General features: G+C 44.9%; 1 long non-coding RNA gene across 1 annotated transcript in view; it reads right to left on the bottom strand.

The window, feature by feature from the left end:
* Positions 1–7,533: 7,533 nt before the first annotated feature.
* Positions 7,534–16,264, bottom strand: part of LOC115838282 — a 54,260-nt gene continuing 45,529 nt past the window's right edge. Inside the window, exon 4 of the long non-coding RNA XR_004033284.1 lies at positions 7,534–8,616. This is a non-coding gene — a long non-coding RNA (uncharacterized LOC115838282). The remainder of the gene's footprint in view (positions 8,617–16,264) is intronic.

The raw sequence follows: 16,264 nt of genomic DNA, 5'->3' as shown, positions 1-16,264 counted from the left end.
CCTGAGGACAGCACCAAGCCATTCATGAGGGATCCACCTCCATGACTAGTGGGTGGACCCATTAGGCCCACCTCCAAACACTAGGGATCACATTCAACATGAGATTTGGAGGGGACAAAACATCCAAACCATATCAAGGGGTGAAGAGAAAACTTCCCCTTCGCCCTCTAAAGGCTTGCTGAAAATCAACTGACCAAAGCAGATTAATAGGAGAAAAGGTATACAAATTTTTATTTTTAGGTATACAGCTCGGGGGAATTGAAGGAGAATAATTACTCAATAATCCAACAACGTACAGATGCTTATACACCCTTCTTCACAGGAGAAGGGAGATGGGAGAAATGTGGCAATTCAAAGGACAGTAAATAATTTTTAGGGGAAAATAAATGGACTTGGAGAGCATACAATGGCCTGGGACAAAGTCTGTTGAGCCTGCAGAGCAGGTTTGTGACAAAAGTCTGTCTAGGTGTGTTGACAGACGTCAGTCTTTCTTCCTGCAATGAGTTCAGTTAATGAAAACTTGGGAAAGGGACCAGAGGTCATTGTTGTCTTCTTTGGTGAGTCTGAACTTTAGGCAGATAAGGGATCTTGGGAGAACAATTTATCCTGTGCTTTGGAAGAGACAGAGAATTGAGAAACAGTACTAGGCAGGGAGTGGCGGGGAGGTCAGAGAGACCTTGCGGGGCATGGTGGCTCACGCCTGTAATCCCAGCACTTCGGGAGGCCAAGGCGGGCGGATCACCTGAGGTCGGGAGTTTGAGACCAGCCTGACCAACATGGAGAAACCCCGTCCTACTGAAAATACAAAAGTAGCCGGGCGTGGTGGCGCATGCCTCTAATCCCAGCTACTCGGGAGGCTGAGGCAGGCGAATCGCTTGAACCCGGGCACTGGATATTGCGGTGAGCCGAGATCGCGTCATTGCACTCCAGCCTGGGTAACAAGAGTGAAACTCCGTCTCAAAAAAAAAAAAAAAAAAACAAAAACCTTGAGGCTGCTTCAGTCCAGCATGTCAATGCACCGTATTTTAGGATATCACTTTCTAAGCCCCAACATATTTAATAACGGCCATTCAGTTACACAGCCAGGAGTGGCTGCCTTCTCTTCATCAGAGCAGGAGCTGGAGCTCTGAAGCAGGAGGTAGGAATGGGGACCCTGGCCAAGAATAGGGTGTTAGGGACTCCCATACCTGTTTGCAATCATCTTCCCCATGCTAGGCTCCGGCCCCCAACAAGCTTTAGTGCAAGTCACACTCCTATGCCCTGAAGGATACAGAAAGGCCACAGGAAGTTTGCCATCTGGTAGAGGGAGTCAGGCCTACCTATAGGATAAGGAACCAGTGCCCCAAATAAAGCATGAGCAGGGAATGCATAGTTCTGTTCCCAGAGGAAATAATCCTGAAGCTGTGTGTGATGTGGTTCTGTTAAGATTGCCCCATTATTTTCATACAACTTTGGTATTATTTTAAGTAATAGCAGAAACTAACATACTAAGACTTTATTAGAGTCAGATGTGTGCTAAGAACTTTTTAATCTAATTGGATTTTGTTAAAGACAGGGTCTCACTCTGTCACTCAGACTAGAGTGTAGTGGTCTGATCATAGCTCACTGTAGCCTTGACATCCTGGGTCAAGCCATCTTGTTACTTCAGCCTCCTGAGTAGCTAAGGCTACAGGGCATGTGCCATCATGTCCCAAATTAAAAAAAAATTTTTTTGTAGAGACAGGCTCTTACTATGTTGCCCAGACTGGTCTTGAACTCCTAACCTCAAGAGATTCTCTCACCTTGGCCTCCCAATACACTGGGATTATAGGCGTGAACTACCATGCCTGGCCCTTGTGCTATGCACTTTAAATTCATGGAGCTGTTTAGTTGCCATGACAACACTAGGAGGAAAGTACTCTTACTATTATTATTTCCATTTTACAGATAAGGAAACTGACCCTCAAAGAAGTTAAATGCTAGTCCTAAAATGGTCCACCTGGTAAGAGGTGGAGCCAGAATTTTAGTCCACTTTGGTCCAATCTTGAAGTTTGAGTTGTCAATGTGATGCTATGCTGGACATTTGAAAGTACCTAGAGGCACATTGAAGGCAGCTCTGAAGAAGTGGGTCCTGGTTTTGGCGTCAGTACTATCCAGCTCTGTGGCCTTACACCAGTCCCTGTCAAGGGTTCGGTTTTCTCCTTGCTTGTTTTAATGGTTGGGCCAAAGGACTACAAATGTGCCTTTATTTCTAAAAATGCTCTCAAATCTAGGATTTTCAAGTTCCTAAAAATGAAACCAACTTATGCTCACTCTTGTTAATGTCTAAATCTGGAAGAACATTTACCAGGCAAATAAGGTACAGTCGTACCCACTCACTCCCTGGCTTCCGAGGAAACTGCTGTGAAGGATGAAGTGTGGTGGACAGGGTGGGAGAGGGGTATGGGGGTGGGGAACCCACAATCGTGTTGACAGGAACTCACTGAACATACTCTAGTATTTGTACAGTGTGTATCAGGATAGACTGCTGTGTCAAACAGCCCCAATGTTTTAATGGCTTAACCCAAGAAAAGCTTATTTCTAACTTAGGAAGAGCCCAACCTGTGTCCTAGTTGGCTGCCTCCAAGGGGCTCTTCTCCAGGGAGCTTCTCAGAAACCCAGGCTCCTCCTCTCTCATGGTTCTGCCTGTCTGCTGGGCCCTCAGGGTACTTTGTTTTTGGTTGAAGTTTTAGTGTGCAGGAAAATAGCATATTTGACTTCTGTTCCATTGCATGGGCTAGAATTAGTCACATGGCTCCACCTAACTTCCCACAACAAACTGGGACATAGGGAACTTACTCTATCAGTCATAAAGACGCTCCACAGATGTCCTCTCTGGTTGCTGATTACCCATTTTCCCACCATGACTGTTCATGTGACAAACCTGAGTGTCTTTTGGGAGGAATAAAATGACCCCCCTTTCCTTCCTTGATTCTCTAAAAGAAAGTAATGGAACTTTCTTTAAAGAGTGCAAAGACTTTCTTCAGGGTCTTGTCCTGGGATCAAAGGTAACAATAATATTAATAGTAGCTAGCATTTACTGAGCATATGTTATATATCAAGCACCTACATGCATTATCTCAGAGTAAGGGCAAATCTCAAGGTCTGGATGAGAAGTGTAGAATTGAGCAATGATGCAATTGTATTTACTTTTTCTATAAATGACTTTAATTTCTATTTTGAATGTCCATTCTCCTAGGTGGCAGCATCCTTATTTCATTGATTTGGGTCCCTGCCCTATCCCAAGTTTCGTCTAAGTTCCCAGGTGATGGGCGGTAGCTAGGACTTGCTGTTGCGTTTGCTCATCTATCCACAGTGGCACCTGTCATTATGTTGCAGTGTGAGGGCTGACATTCTTGCAGGCTTCTGCCTGATGGTCCTCCTTTACTCCATATCTAAAACCCATCACTCTCTTTGCTACCTCAAAACCACTTCGTAGTTCACAGGCAGCAAGCCACTGTTTCCAGCACCTGGTTCTGACCTAGAGCCTCTCTGTCTGAGCACATTTTGCAAACAATTCCTCTGCCCTGGAGACAGGAGGCACCAGTCCTCTCTGCTTTCCTGTCACTCATCATTGCAGATCAGGGACTCCAGATCAAGTCCCTGGGCAAGGAGCAAGGTGCAGGCCCCACTCTCAAGGACTCTGCCAACTTTCTGCCTCCCTTTGCTTCTTTCCTCCCTTCCATAGTCCTGATAATCCCATATTCCTGGAGACAGGGCAATCTCTTTGTTTTTCCAGTTCCAATATTTAGGGCGCAAACTTGACACCTTCAATTATTTCAGACTTAGACTTTTTTTTTTTTTTTTTTTCTGAGATAGTCTTGCTCTGTCACCTGGGCTGGAATGCAGTGGCACAATCTCGACTCACTGCAAACTCCACCTCCCAGGTTCAAGCCATCCTCTTGCCTCAGCCTCCAAGTAGCTGGGACTACAGATCCTGCCACCAAGCCCAGTTAAATTTTGTATTTTTAGTAAAGATGGAGTTTCGCCATGTTGGCCAGGCTGATTTCAGACTCCTGACCTCAGGTGATCTGCCACCTCAGCCTCCCAAAGTACTGGGATTACAGGCCTGAGCCACTGCACCAGGCCCAGACTTAAACTTTGCAGTTCAAAAGGCTTTCTTCTGACGGCTCCTAAACTGTTGTGCTGCTTTTCTGTCATGTCATTTGTCCTGAGGCAATGAATGCTGCAAGGCAGTAAAAGACTACAGACGAAATGGGAGAAGGCCAACAGATATAGGACATAAATACAGAGTGTTTAAAAAAAAAAAAAAGCTTTAAAAATTTCCCAAAATATTTTCCCTGTCACAATCTCACTGAATTCTCGGTGACCATCCTACAACAGAGGTGCCATTAATATTTCTGTTTTTTTAAGAGGGTCACATTGGCCAGGTGCAGTGGCTCGCACCTGTAATCCCAGCACTTTGGGAAGCTGAGGTGGGAGGATTACCTGAGGTCAGGAGTTCGAGACCAGCCTGGCCAACATGGTGAAACCCCATCTCTACTAAAAATACAAAAATTAGCTGGGCATGGTGGCACACGCCTGTAATCCCAGCTACTCAGGAAGCTGAGGCAGGAGAATCGCTTGAGCCAGGAGGCAGAGGTTGCCGTGAGCCGATATTGTGCCACTGCACTCCAGCCTGGCAGACAGAGCGAGACCCTGTCACACACACACACACAAAAGAGGGTCTCACTATGTTGCCCAGGCTGAAGTGCAGTGGTTATCCACAGGCACCATCCCACTACTGATCAGCCCTGGAACTTTGACCTGCTCCATTTCTGACCTGGGTTGGTTCACCTCTCCTTAGGCAACCTGGTGGTTCCCTGCTCCTGGGAGATCACTATATTGATGCTAAATTTAGTGCAAACACCTGATGGTCACAGCTCACTGCAGCCCAGAACACCTAGGCTCAAGTGATCCTCCCGCCTCAGCCTCCACTGTAGGTGGGACAACAGGTGCATACCACCACACCTAGCTACTATCTCTGTTTGACAAAAGAAGACACTAAGCTACATTCTTAAGATGCTTTGCAAGGACACTTCTCAACGTACTATGTGTGGAAAAAGTTAAGGTTATTTTGAATTGGCAAAAAGTTAGGATTGGGGTACTTAAAAGGTATTCACTGTTTTTTTAAGGGTGAACATAAACTTACTGATACAAAATCTTGCCTAATGCCAAGTCTTAGACTTCTTTAATAAATTCCTAAGGCACACTTGAAATTTGTAAGTAAGCCTATTATTTGGAAATGGATAAAACAACAGGTTTGTGAACTATCCTTTTAATTAAGTTAAACTCCCTCTTGCAATCTCTTCTAATGATTAGCTTATTAGAAAAATCCTTTTGTTTGCCAAGAGTGTGAATGTAAAGTTTGCTTAATTATTCAGTAATATTGATTGAGGTGATTTTGAGGCCCCTGTCTAAAGAATAATTCGCTTTTAACTCTCCAGTTTGCAGCATTTCCTCCCCTCAACTTTTGAATCTTTCCCTAAAATTTAAGTTTCTTTTTCTTTTTCTTTGAGACAGAAACTCTGTCACTCAGGCTGGAATGCAGTGGTAAAATCTCAGCTCTCTGCAACCACCACCTCCTGAGTTCAAGCAATCCTTGTGCCTCAGCCTCCAGAGTAGCCGAGACTACAAGCACGTGCCACCACGTTCGGCTAATTTTTGTATTTTTAGTAGAGACAGGGTTTTGCATGTTGGCCAGCCTGGTCTCAAACTCCTGACCTCAAGTTATCCGCCCATCTTGGCCTCCCAAAGTGCTGGGATTACAGGCATGATGCATCATGCCTGGCCTGAGGTTTATTGAATGAATACTTGCTGGGCACTGACCGGGTGCTGGGGCCTGTGTGGGCACTGGGGAAGCAGGAGGCTTTATGTCCTAAGGTGGGGCCTGGGAGCATCTCAAAGGAGAGAAGGTAGTGAGGCCATGAAAGGGGTACTTAGAATGAGAAGTTTAAGGCAGTGCCTGCCTCAGACCAGGTGCCAATTAAATGTTTGAGGTATGAATCAAAGTTGTGTTGGGGAAGAAAGAAAACCTTTTTTCCTTTACCCTCTTAGGTTCAGTGACTGGGACCCTGCAAAATAAGCTGCCAGGTGAACAGGAGAAAAATGTTCATTTGATATGCCCAGAGAAGACCTCTCAGAAATGAAATGAAAACTCTAGAAAGGTGGTCAGACCACAAGCCTTATCTACCATCCAAACAAAGGGCAATGTATTTGTGGAGAAGTGGCAAGACAAAGGAAAAGCGTTTTGAGCTTCCAGGGGTGGTTAATTGTGGGAAGGTGAATATATGGGGAAGCTAATGGCCGATAAGGGTTTTTAGTAAAGTTTGTGTGTGCAGGCTTATCTCAGTGCTGACTTGCCATCTTCTTCATGGCCATAAAAGTCCCCTGAAAGGACTGATGGAAACTCCCATTTCTCAGAAGTTTCTGCTCTTAGATAAAGAAAGCTTTGAGAAGTCTTTGTGCATCTGTTGATTCTCAATGGCATTCAACTCAAAATAACCCATACAACAAAGTGGCATATTTTCGGGCAGTATATTCTGCTCCCCTTCAGCTGCAAGGGATGCTAAAAAAATAAAATAGGAAATACCTTCTATACCTTCTCTAGTCCCTCTCGGGAGAATAACTCAACTTTTCATAGAATGCTCATTCACTGACCTGCCTTGACAGAATCTCACTCAAGGCCCAGGGCGAGTGGGCCTTTCTTATATCCAGTGAAGTGCATTCTTACCTTAGTCTCATAGTGCCAGACAGCACAGCAGAAAGATTTGGAGCAGCATGGGACCCAGTATCAGGGCTGACCCCAACACAAGCACGCACATGAGCCTCTGGAGAGAGTGGGTTACCACAGGGGCAGTAGCCGGGGATGGGTTTTGGGGAACATGGCTAGGGCTCTCATTTTTAAAAGAAACCTGGTAAAAAGTTATTCTTGAAGCTCACAGAACTTTGCTCAGGATTCCAGATGACACTTATCACAGAGCTTCCAGAGAACTCCTAACCTAGATATCTATGGGATAGGCTCAAGTATCTCCTAGATGATGGGCTAGGGCCCATCATCTTATGGTGGAAGGAGGGATGCCTGGCACCTCAGAAGTCTTGCAGGCATTTCCAGATCCTCACTTTTTGTTGAAAAAGACAACAGCTTCCAGTGGGTAGTGGGAAGATTCAGACCTTCTCAATGGAGCTTGGTGCAGCCTGCATTGGCCTCTTTATTAAGAGGTATCTAAGTGTTGTTGACATTGCCACTTATTTCCTTTGCAAACACCAGAATCAATAATGGCCATTTTTCAGTGGTTAGGCAGGTTCATAATGAAGCCTGGAGGTGTCTCTAAAGGAAGGAGTCAGGCTAACCTGGATTCAAATCTTGGCTTCACCACTTTCTAGATGTAGTAGGCTAAAGAAGGCAGCAAACTCTTTTCTATGCCTTCTCCCATTAAAAAATGAAGTCTGGAAAAAAAAAAATCGCTTGAACCCGGGAGGCAGAGGTTGTGGTGAGCCGAGATCACGCCATTGCACTCCAGCCTGGGCAACAAGAGTGAAACTCCGTCTCCGAAAAAAAAAAAAAAAAAAGTGAAGTCTATTCACCCCTCCTTTAATCTGGGTTAGGCCTGTGGTTCACTTTGACCAATAGGATACAGCAGAAGTGATGCTAGGGCAGAAGACGACTTGTAGCTTCTGGCTGGCTCTCTTAGAATGCTTGTTCTTGGGACATCCCTCTGGGAACACAAACTTCCTGTGGGGAGGCTGTGTGTAGGCAGGTGCTCTAGATGACAGCCCAAGTGACAGCCCCAGGTCAGCACTTGTTCAATAAAGTTTCGCTCTACTGTGCTTGGCCATCCAGCTCAGTAGAGTCTTCAGAAGACTACAGCCACAGCTGACATCTAACTGCAACTGCATGAGAGAACCCACGTGAGAATCACCCAATGGAGCTCTGTCAACCCTAGGATCACAAGCAACCATAGTAAAGTGTTGTTTTCAGCCACTCTGTGTTGGGATATGTATAGCATAGAACCTCAGGTGAGATACGGAACCACTCTGAGGTTTTGTTTTCTTCCGCAAGATGAGCAAAATAACAGTATCTACTTATAAAGTTATCATGATATGAATGCAATAATGACGGAAGTGCCTAGCATAGTAGTGCCCAGCACACAGTAGGCCTTCAGTATATTCCAGGTTCCTTCCTGCTCCTTCTCTAGGGTGCTCTGTATTCCAGATGTGTGTGAATCTTGGTTGCTGCTCTGAACTCACTGGGCAAAAATTCAACATCCTCCAAGAGAATGCCTAGAATCAATTTTGAAAATGGGATCGGAGAGTATTTGATTTTTCTTTCTGGGGCAATCTGTTACCCCTTAGGAAAAATATCAAGAAAATTGTATTTTTTTCTTTCTCCTCAATTTAAAGGGTAGAAGAATTAAGCTTTACCTTTTTTAAAAGACAAGAAATGTGCTTGCTCACACTGAAAAGTACCGGCATGAAATGAAACAACTTTCCTTTTGTTTCACAGCCAGCAGGTTCTCTTCAACACCCCAGCCCCGGAAAGCTGCAGATTGGACAACGGGCAGACTTTGTTGAACAGATGAACAACTGTGGCTTAACCTGTTTTGGAAAAAAAAAAAAAAAAGACCTGAAGCAATTGATAAACAAGAGGCTGAGGTCAGTGTGAAGGAAGAGTAAATGAGGCCAGACTGGAGAACATTGAAACGTAAGCCTCTTTCATCCCCTGTCCTGAATTGGGTGTGTGAGTAATAGTCAGGACTAATCCTGCTGAGAAAGGGATTGAGAATCTCTTGGACTGCCTGATGCTGGAGTTATGCTTTTTTAATTCAATTTTATTTTATTTTTGGAAAATTGTAATGGAAGTGTAACATAGAAAAGCACACAAGTCATAATACAGTTGCATAAGCTTTCATAAACTGAACATATCGTGTGATCAGCACCCAGGTCAAAAACAGAATATTGGCTGCACCCCAGCCCCCGGCATTCCATACCCTCACATGGACAATCCTGACTTGTAACCCAGTCATTATTATTTTTTATAGCTCTCACACATAGAACGCATATAAAATACATTCGTGTGTTTTCTTCTAGAGACATTCTATGCACCTGCTAGAATATGCATATGCTATTATATTGCACAGATGTAGTAAAATGTTTTTTGTTTTTTGAGACAGGGTCTTGCTCTGCCTCCCATGCTGCAGTGCAGTCGTGCAATCACAGCTCACTGTAGCCCCAAGCTCCTGGGCTCAAGCCATCCTCCCACCTCAGCCTCCTGAGTAGCCTCCTGAGTAGCAGATGTGCACCACCATTCCTGGCTAGTTTTTGTATTTTTTTTGTAGAGATGGGGTTTCGCTATGTTGCCCAGGCTGGTCTCAAACTCCTGGGCTCAAGCAATTGGCCTGCCTCGGCCTCTCAAAATGTTAGGATTACAGGTGTGAGCCACTGCACCTTGTGGTAAAATGTTTTAAACGCTATGTAGCATATTACCCAGACTGTTCTGCCTGTTTTTATTTTTCACATTTATCTTGGTGATCATTCCATACCAACACATAGAAAGCAGCCAGATTTCTTTAGTAGTTACCTAGTATTCCACTGTCTGAATGGATCGCAACTTATTTAATTTTATTCAAAAGCAAAGAGGTTGTGTCCAACCTTTTGTAGTTGGTTTTTAAGTATATATATTCTTAGAGGTACCATTGGTGTCCTTTATTTAAGGTGGCAACTAGGCACTGCTCTCTAGAGGCTCTTAAAAACACTACTAGTTCTCACTCCTTTCTGAAATGTGTTGGGTGTGGTGCCGCCTGGAGTGGTTGCCTATTTTATTCCCTCATCCTGTTAGAACTCAGTTGTTCCATGTTTGAACATGTAACCAGGAAGTGGAAATAATGTCCCTGACACCCCCACTTCCTCTTCTGGCAAATTGGTATCCGGTAAATGAATCCAACGACTTTCACCCACCCCTGTCCTTCAGGCAGCTACTTACTCAGCATTGTCCTTGCCACAATCTGGAGATTTCGGAAGATGGACCCCAAAAGCTCTTCCAAACAGGACTAGTTGGAAGAAACAGTGTTTGTTTTGGTTGAACCAAGCCTTCCCTTTCTGCCTGCCCTTTCCTCCTTCTGTGGATTCTTCTCACCCCTCACCATCAACCCCAGCCCTGCTCTGAACTCAGTTCTCAGAATAATTTACTGTGAGTTCAAGACAGTGTCTACTTCTTTCTTCCAGTGGTATTTGTCCTTTACATTTCATGTCTGCCATAATTACAGAACAAAAGGCTTTGTCTCCTTAAGGCTTTTGGATTGCCTGACAGCAGGAACAGATATATTTGGGGGCTAGGGCAATCTCCTCACCTTTCTCCTTCACTAGCAGAATCATGCCTGTCCTTCTTCAGCCCCCAGAGGACGGGCCAGAAGGGGCAGGCATGGCTGGTTCAGGACCTCAGCGGGAGGTAGGAGCATCTCTGTATCTGTTACCTACAGTGAAGGGGTACATGTCACCAGCTTGTGCAAAGGGGTGCCAAGCCTGAGTTGCAGAAGCATGTCCTCCATAGGCACGTATCAGGGACCAAGGGCAGCCCTGATTCAACAGAGAAGGGAAGCACACAGGGGTGTAAATATCAGGAGGTAACAATCACAGGAGCACCTCTGGGAACTGACAACTATACCTTCTCTGGGCCTCAGAGATGGCAAAAATAGCAATCCCCTCACAGAGTTGTAATAAAAGTTAAAGGAATAAATATTTAGTCATAGTAAGCACTCTATATGTTTATTTCTTGTTTATTTTATTGTTTATATACATTTTTAGAGATAAGGTCTCACTCTGTCGCCAAGAGTGGAGTGCAGTGGCGTGATCATGGCTCACTGCAGCCTCAAACTCCTAGGCTCAAGTGATCCTCTTTCCTTAGCCTCTTGAGTAGCTGGGACTGCAGGCGCTCACCACCACTCCTGGCTAATTTTTTAGTTTTTTATAGAGATGAGGATTCACTGTGTTGCCCAAGCTGATCACGAACTCCTGGCCTCAAACGATCCTCATGCCTCAACCTCCCAAAGCAGCACTCTATAAATGCACTCTAATTATTGTGTGAGGTGGTCTGGACACAGTGGTCCCAATTCTTATTACCAGTGACTAGATTAGCTGTCACTGCTCTATTTCTTGTCCTCTGACTTGCCCTGCGCTCCTGACTTGGCTATTCCAGCCTGAGCATTTTTCTAGTCTCTGCAGACCCCTTCATTGCCCTAGTCTCATGGTATCCAGGGGCTCCCCCACCTCCAGGTAAGGGGCTCCTCAGAACAGTAGCACATCACAAAAGGCACTGACAAGAACACCAGTGGATAGAAAATGATGTCTCATCATGTGAGCTTCTAAAATGGCTTGAGTGTTTTATTCAAGGTAAGCAATGCTCACCTTCATTGTCAACTAGAGCAATAGCATTCAATAACACTCTTTCATAGTTCCAAAACTGTCAGAGGTTTATGAAACATTGTCTTAGTCCATTTGTGTTGCTATAATAAAATACCTGAGAATGGGCAATTTGAAAAGAACAAGAAATTCTTTCTCACAGTTCTGGAGGCTGGGAAGTCCAAGATCAAGGCACCAGCATCTGGTGTCTGATGAGGGCCTTCTTGCTGCATCCTCATCTAGCAGAAGAGTGGAAGAGTGAGAGGGGCAAACTGCTTCCGAAGCCTCTTTTAAGAAGCCATTAATTCATTCATAAGGGCAGAGCCCTCAAGACTTGGTTACTTCCCCAAAGGCCCCACCTCTTAATACCACCACAGTGGGGACTAACTTTCAGCATGAATTTTGGAGGGGCACACGTCAAACCATATTAAATGTCTACATGGAGGGTAAGGTTAAGTCTTAACTTCTACCTGAGGTCTTCTCAACGTTTTCCCCTCAAGGTTTATTTGTTTATTTATTTATTTGAGACAGGGTCTCGCTTTGTCACCTAGGCTGGAGTGCAGTGGCGTGATCCTGGCTCACTGCAACCTCTGCCTCCCAGGATAAAGCAATTCTCCTGCTTCAGCCTCCAAAGTATCTGGGATTATGGATGTACACCACCATGCCTGGCAAATTTTTATATTTTTAGTAGAGAGGGGGTTTCACCATGTTGCCCAGTCTAGTCTCAAACTCCTGAGCTCAAAGCGATCACCTGCCTCAGCCTCCCAAAGTGCTAGGATTATAGGTACAAGCCACCACACCTGGCCCCTGAAGGTTTAAACTCTTCATTCTCCAAGTTTTTGCCTGAAGCTATCATTTGTGCATAGTCTGCCTAATGATATCTCTAGTTTTCTAGTATGAAACAGAGGGACTGTATTGGGTTGAATAATGTCCCCCAACTCCCAAAAAATTCAAGTGCACCCAGAACCTCAGAATATGATCTTATTTGCAAATAGAGCCTTTGTAATTAATTAAGATGAGGTCATACTGGATTAGGGTGGGCCCTAAATCCAATGACTGGTGTCCTTTTAAGAGAAATGAGAGGGAAAATGAGACACACACGCAAACACACACAGGAAAGAAAGTAACACAGCAATGGAAGGAGAGATTGGAGAGATGCATCTACAAACCAAGGAATGCTAAGGATTTCTGGGAACCCAGAGGCCAGGAAGAGGCAAGGAAGGGAACATGTCCTGCCAGCACCTCACTTTTGGACTTCTAGCCTCTTGAACTGTGAGAGAATAAATTTCTGTTGTTTTAAGCCCCTGGTTTGTGATGATTTGTCATGGCAGCCCTAGGAAACGAATACAGGGACTCTTGGTTGACTCTTTAAAATAATTCTTTATTGGCCGGGCGCGGTGGCTCACGCTTGTAATCCCAGCACTTTGGGAGGCCGAGGTGGGCGGATCACAAGGTCAGGAGATCGAGACCACGGTGAAACCCCGTCTCTACTAAAAATACAAAAAATTAGCTGGGCGTGGTGGCGGGCACCTGTAGTCCCAGCTACTCGGAGAGGCTGAGGCAGGAGAATGGCGTGAACCCAGGAGGCAGAGCTTGCAGTGAGCCGAGATTGCACCACTGCACTCCAGCCTGGGTGACAGAGCAAGACTCCGTCTCAAAAAAAAAAAAAAAAAATTCTTTATTATGAATATTTTCATGGATTTTTTTTTTTTTTAAGAGACGTAGTTTCTCTATGTTGCCCAGGCTGGACTACTTACAGGTGTGATCATCACACACTACAGCAGCCCCTGTTGCTAGGACTACAGGCATGTGGCACTGTGCCCAGTAAGTTTTAGCATATCAAAACAAAGGTAATATATGCTGTCAAATTTTGATGGCTGTGACATTACAGTGGCTATGATGTCATTAGGAGATAGAAATTTTTCAGCTCCATCATAATTTTATAGGACCACCATATATGCAGTTCATTGTTGACAGAAATGTCATTTTTTGTCACATGACTGTATATATAACTAAACTAGTATAACCAACTGTATTAGGGTTCTCCAGAGGGACAGAACTAATAGGATATATGTATATATGAAAGAGGGTTTACTAGGGAGAATTGGCTCACATGATCGAAAGGCAAAGTCCCACAGTTGGCCGTCTGCAAGCTGGGGAAGAAAGAAGCCAGTAGGGTTCAGTTTAGTCCTAAAGTCTCAAAACCAGGGAAGCTGACAGCACAGCCTTCAGTCTATGGCTGAAGGCCTGAGGGCCCCGGGCAAACTACTGGTGTAAGTCTAAGAGACCAAAGGCTGAAGAACCTGGAGGCTGATGTCCAAAGGGCAGAATGAACAGAAGGAAGCATCCAGCAAGGCAGAAAGATGAAAGCTAGAAGACTCAGCAAGCCAGCTTATCCCATCTTCTTCTACCTGCTTTGTTCTAGCCATGCTGGCAGCCAACTGGATGGTGCTCACATGTTGAGGGTGGGTCTTCCTCTCTCAGTCTACCTATTCAAATGTCAGTCTCCTCTGGCAACACCCTCACAGACACACACCCAGAAACAATACTTTATCAGCTATCTAAGCATCCTTCAATTCAACTTAAGTCGTTATGTTGTCTGGGGTAAATACCCAGGGTTCGTCATCTCATGCCAGGAAAATTTAGGACACAGACACACACAAGGAGTTTAGAAGTGGAGTTTAATAGGCAAAAGAAAGAGAAAGAAAGGGAGAGGAAAACAGCTCTCTCTCTAGTGAGAGAGAATGGACTTCTGAGAGGAAAAGATTGGCAGGTGGAGGATGTGCTGGATTTTATAGTCAGGCTTGAGGAGGCAGTATCTGATTTACATAGAGCTCACAGATTGGTTCGATCAGGTATGACATTTACATAGGGCCCAGGGAAGGCTGGCCACCCCACCCTAATCTTACTATGCAAATGGGCTTTCCAGTAGACCAGCACCATCTTGTCTGCTCCTTACTGTATGCATGGCTGACAAAGAGAAGGGAAGATGGAGCCGCCATTGGTGGCATCTATGTCTGCAGCTTGATTTTACAGGCTGCTGTTTGTAATTTGGGGCTGCTTTCATTAAAAGGAAAACCTTACCGAGGACTTCCATACCCTATCTGCCTAAATAATTTCTTCTTAACTCCTGTATCACAATCAAGTTGACACCTAATATTAGCCATCACACCAACATTTATTGAATGCTTATTTTATGGCAAGTACCATTCTAAGTGCTTTATAGGGTATCTATCACAGCATAAAACAATCCTAAGACCAGATGCCATGGCTCATGCTTGTAATCCCAATGCTTTGGGAGGCCAAGGCAGTGGGGATCGCTTAAGACCAGGAGTTTGCACAACCAGCCTGGGCAACATAGCAAGACCCTGTTATCTATGAAAAGTTATTTAAAATAATTTTTTAAAACAACCGTGAAATACAGTGACTTAAAACAACCATTTTTTTTTTTCCCCCGAATGGCATTTTTGTCAGAGAAACAAAACCAAAACCAAAACTAACCACCATTTTATTTGCTCACAGTTCTACTGGTTAGGAATCCAGGCAGGCTCAGTTCAGTAGTTCTGTGCCCATGCATCAGCTGACATTTACTCAGCTGCATTTAGCTGGTGGCTGGGCTGGAAAGACCAAGGCATCACTCATATGTCTGGCAGTTCAGTGCTCCTCCATGTGGCTAGCTTGGGCTTCCTCAAGGCATGGTGACTCACCACAGTTGGACTTCTCACGTGACAGCTGAATTCCAAGAGGATGGAACTGGAAGCCTCTGATCTCTTAGGCCTGGCCTTAGACATTACACATCCTAACTCTATCCCATTCTATTCATCTGTGTTAGTTTCCTACAGCAACTAACTGCAGCAAATTACCAGAAACATGGTGAAACCTCGTCTCTACTAAAAATACAAAAATTAGCCAGGAGTGGGGGTACATGCCTGTAGTCCCAGCTACCTGGGAGCCTGAGACACAAGAATTGCTTGAATCCAGGAGGTGGAGGTTGCAGTGAGCTGAGATTGTGCTATTGTACTCCAGCCTGGGCAACAGAGCAAGACTCCATCTCAAAACAAACAAACAAAACCCACAAATGTATTATTCTACAGGTTGGGAGATCAGAAGTCTAAAATGGGCCTCACTGGGCAGAAATCAAGGTGTTGGCATGGCTGCATTTTTCGGGGGGGGGGGTCTACAGAAGAATCCTTTTTCTTGCCTTTTCTGTTTTCTTGAAGCCACCTGCATTGCATGGCTTGGTCCCCTTTCATCTTCAAAGCTGGCAATGGCCAGTCAAGTCTTTCTCATCTTGTGTCACTGGACTCAGACTCTGTCCTGCCTCCCTCTTCCACATTTGAAGACCCTTGTGGTTCCATTGGGCCCACCTGGATAATTCAAGATCCTCTCCTCCACCTCAAGATCAACAGATTAACAACCTTAATTCCACCTGCAACCTTCATTCTTCTTTGCTGTGTGACATAATATAATCACAGGTTCTGGGGACTAGGACATGGACCTCTTCGGGGAGTCATTATTCTTCCTTTGATGTGGTCAAAACCAGCAACAGGGACAGCCCAGTCTCAAGGAAAAGGGAAACAGACCACTATTTGACAAGAGGAAAAACAAAGCTTTTGTGGCTCTCTAGTGCACACAGCGTGTGTTAACACACACAGTCTGCAGAACAACTCCATGAGGTAGGCACTAGTATCATGCACATTTTAAAGTAGGACTCTAAGAACAGAGGTGTTAAGAACTTGGCTAAGGCATGCCAGCTGGTGAGCAGGGCAGCTGGGGTTCAAATCTAGGCAGAGTGGCAGCAGGGCCAGAGCTCTCTCATGCCTGGCATGACTGGTGCTCCACAAAGGTT

Source organism: Nomascus leucogenys, chromosome 14 (genome assembly GCF_006542625.1).
Source record: "Nomascus leucogenys isolate Asia chromosome 14, Asia_NLE_v1, whole genome shotgun sequence".
Lineage (NCBI taxonomy): Eukaryota > Metazoa > Chordata > Mammalia > Primates > Hylobatidae > Nomascus > Nomascus leucogenys.
Note: the sequence above shows the minus strand (reverse complement) of the source record. Positions and strands in the feature narration are given on the sequence as shown.